Source organism: Neophocaena asiaeorientalis, unplaced genomic scaffold (genome assembly GCF_003031525.2).
Source record: "Neophocaena asiaeorientalis asiaeorientalis breed wild unplaced genomic scaffold, Neophocaena_asiaeorientalis_V1.1 scaffold85, whole genome shotgun sequence".
Classification (NCBI taxonomy): Eukaryota; Metazoa; Chordata; class Mammalia; order Artiodactyla; family Phocoenidae; genus Neophocaena; species Neophocaena asiaeorientalis.
This window is the reverse complement of record NW_020174301.1, coordinates 1,726,835-1,730,489: the sequence shown is the minus strand read 5'-3', so window position 1 is coordinate 1,730,489 and position 3,655 is coordinate 1,726,835. Positions and strand designations below refer to the sequence as shown.

The 3,655-nt window shown below is 43.7% G+C and overlaps 1 protein-coding gene across 1 annotated transcript in view; it reads right to left on the bottom strand.

The window, feature by feature from the left end:
- RBM20 (RNA binding motif protein 20) overlaps positions 1-3,655 on the bottom strand; it is a 197,290-nt gene that overhangs the window by 80,088 nt on the left and 113,547 nt on the right.

Here is a 3,655-nt window from a genome sequence, read left to right as displayed (position 1 = left end):
GGAGAGGGATGGGGGAGAGGAGGAGGGGGAGGGAGAGGGAGGAGGGGGGAGAGGAGGAGGGGGAGGTAGAGGGTCCAGTCTACTACAATTGTGTTTTACTATTTACATCAATTAAAATTTAAATGGCAAGAGTATTACATTCAGCAAAACATGATCCCCATGGCCAAACGCCAGAGGAGTATAAAGATATAAAAGTTGGACAACATACCACGTGTCACATGTTACTGAACTTCCACAACAAGCTGGGTACAGAAGTCGCCCTTGTTTGGGATCAAAAGACTCAGCAGGACAATCAGAGGAGCAGGACATGGAAAAAGAGCATGTGCAATGAAAGAAGAGTTAACGAGCAAACAGAAAACAAAAATAAAAGCAAGCGGAATCTGTGCTCAGAATCAAACTAGGAAGGAATTCCCATTGTCAAGGAAGTTGGGGGCTGGAAACTAACAGCCTGATGAGTGCTTGCCAAGAAAGAGAGGGGCAGCTTGGTGAAGCTTTCGACTATATCCTCTAATTCTTGCTGAAGAAACAAATCTGATTTTAAGCTGGTTTCTCCTTAAAGGCACATGTGGCGTTTGTCTAGTAAAGTTCTACCTGCTCTCTTAGTGGCATTAATTAAAAAGTGCATCATGGGCTTCCCTGGTGGCGCAGTGGTTGAGAGTCCGACTGCTGATGCAGGGGACACAGGTTCGTGCCCCGGTCCGGGAAGATCCCACATGCCGCGGAGCGGCTGGGCCCATGAGCCGTGGCCGCTAAGCCTGCACGTCTGGAGCCTGTGCTCCGCAACGGGAGAGGCCACAACAGAAGAGAACACATCTTTCACTCCAGCCATGTTTTATTAATCAAATTCCAGTATCCATTCTAAGATGATTTCCAGGAAATTGAGTCTATTCTGATGCATAAATCATGAATTAATTTTTGTTTCTTTGCGTGAAGCTTGGTGATAGGTAGCAAGATTGGTTTCCACCTTTCTCCACTTTGTCTTTTACTAAGTCTTAAGAAGAGAAGCACGGCCACCTTTATACTTGACCAAAGGATGGGCCTCCTCCAGGTGGAAAGGTCACACTCAAAGATATGAACCCAGATTGGGGAGGGGTGCTCACTGAAGTGTGGGGAAGGAAAAGAACCCCAGCCAGCCCGGCCAGCCAAATCAAGCCTCATGAGCAATGGGATGACAAACATCACAGATGGCTCTCACAGTCAGCCTCAGGGGCCCCCCATAAATCTCAGTTTCTTTCTTAGGTGACCATTCTTACTTAATTCTTTGCAAGATTTTAAGCATCCTGGGGGCAAGGATACCACAATACCCAGCATGCTGCTTTCCAGACAGTAGAAGTCCATTAAATGTTTTATGAATCAACAAATGATTTACAAGCTTTTCCTCATGTTGACTGTCATTTCAGAGGCTTCCATCCAAATCTGGGATTGGAGGACCAAGGGGTCAAAAATTCATTCTTGACATTTGGGATTTAAAGTTTTGAAAGCTTGATCCAAGACCAACTGGCCAAAGCGTGATGCTGAGGGTTGGCCAAAGACTGGACTCACAAACCTGGCCCAGGCATATCTATCTACTTATCCACGGCAGAGTCAGGAGTCCACCTTCACTGTCACAGACACACGTTGCAGTGCTAAGGCATCAGGCCGTGAGAGAGGAGGCTGCTGACTAATGCTGTCTCTACCATCTGAATCAAAGCCAGCTGCCCTCACAGCTGCCCCGGATTTGAAAAAGCTGGACCTTGGCCATTACAGGGCAGCTCAGGACCAGGCTGAGATGTCAGGGAAACCAGCTAAGAGTGGTTTTCCTTTGGTGGTTATTTTTTCAAGGCAAGGATGCAACTTATTAGCCAACCAACTAAAGTTACCCCTTGAGGAAAGAACAAGTGGTGTCAAGCAAGATGAGCTCTTCAATTTCATAATGTCACTGGAACAATCCATCAAAGTCTCACACCTCTTTTCCCCCCAAATCTACACCAGACCAGTCTTCCACAGGATGACTACTAATCTCTTAACACACACACACATAAAACTTGTGGGCCCACCTTCCCTTGATCTTTTGGCACTATAAATTTCCTAAAGGTAAATATACTGCATAATTGTACACAATAAACATATAAACATGGAACAGCTGTTTCCCACAGGGCAGATTAGGTAGGAGATTATTCAGCTAAATCTGCTGGCTGAAAAAAACTCTGGATAATCACCTTTAAGCACTCAGGAGTGGAAAAGGTAGTGCAGCCCTGCCAGGCCAATTTGCAGGGGAAGCTTGAACTCAAAGAAACTAGAAAATTATTTGAGTGCCCAAGTTGCTTTCACCTTGAAGACACTGGAGGGGTAAGGGTGACAGGCAGCCAGGCAAGGAGTACATTCAGTATAAAGACTTATAGGATACTTTTTCCTGCATGAAGCAGGGTCCCAGAGTACACTCTCAGAATTAGGGTAAACCTGAACTAATCTGCTACTTCCTATTCCTCCCCAACCTCACAGGCCAAGAGAAGGTTGCTCTGTACTTAAGTAGAGCAGGAGAAGGAAAAGGAAGGGGGATAAAACAATCTTGAGAAGATGTGGCCATAGGCCTGTCCTCACGCACATTTCACCCCAGGAATATACAGCACAGATGGGCAATGAATTTGGTTTGATGTGGTCCCCAACTTGTAGCTCCCCTAAAAGCCAGCCATAAGGAGGAAAGTACACTTATTCCAAGCCTCAGAAAATCCCCACAAATAATGTTCTAAGGGCAATGACTAGCAAAACAGTTAATGATAATTGGATGCATAGGGAAATAAGGCAACATTAGTGAGAACCAGTATAAACAGCTGAGAACAGAAACACACCTGGACAGCCTTCAGATATAGACTTATTAAGTTTAAACATGCTTACCACATGAAGAAAAGGAAACAACAAGTTCGCAAATATCTGCAGGGAAAAAAGCAGTAGAACATGACTTAGCAGATCTGGAAGAGGATCAAACAAAACTTCTGGAAAGGAAAAATAAAATAACAAATTAAAATTTCTATAGAAGTGTTTGGCAGCAAACTGAAAACAACAGAAGAGAGAATTATAAACCAGAGGTTAGATCAGAGGAAAATGTCCAGAATATAGCAGAGAAGAGTAAAAGTATGGAAGACAGAGAAGAGTGAGTTTACAACGTGAAGGATACAGTAAAAAGGTCCAACATACATTTCACTGGAGTCCCAAAAGAGGAAGAGAGTGAGGTCGGGCTGAGATAATTCTGAGGAGATAATAGCTAAGGATTTTCCTGAACTATTGAAGGACACCACAGATTCAAAAGACCCACAGACTCCCAAACAGAATAAATATAAAGAAAGGTACACCTAGACGCATCATGGTGATCAGTAGTCACAGCTATCAAAACCAAGATTAAAATATAGATTACCTTAAAACAAATGATGGTTAGACTGAGATGATGTCTCAACATCAAAAATGGAAGCCAGCAAGAATATACAATGGAGAAAAGACAGTCTCTTCAATAAGTGGTGCTAGGAAAACAGGACAGCTACATGTAAAAGAACGAAATTAGAACATTCTCTAACACCATATACAAAAATAAACTCAAGATGGATTAAAGGCCTAAATGTAAGATGGATACTATAAAACTCCTAGAGGGGGCTTCCCTGGTGGCACAGTGGAAGAGAGACCG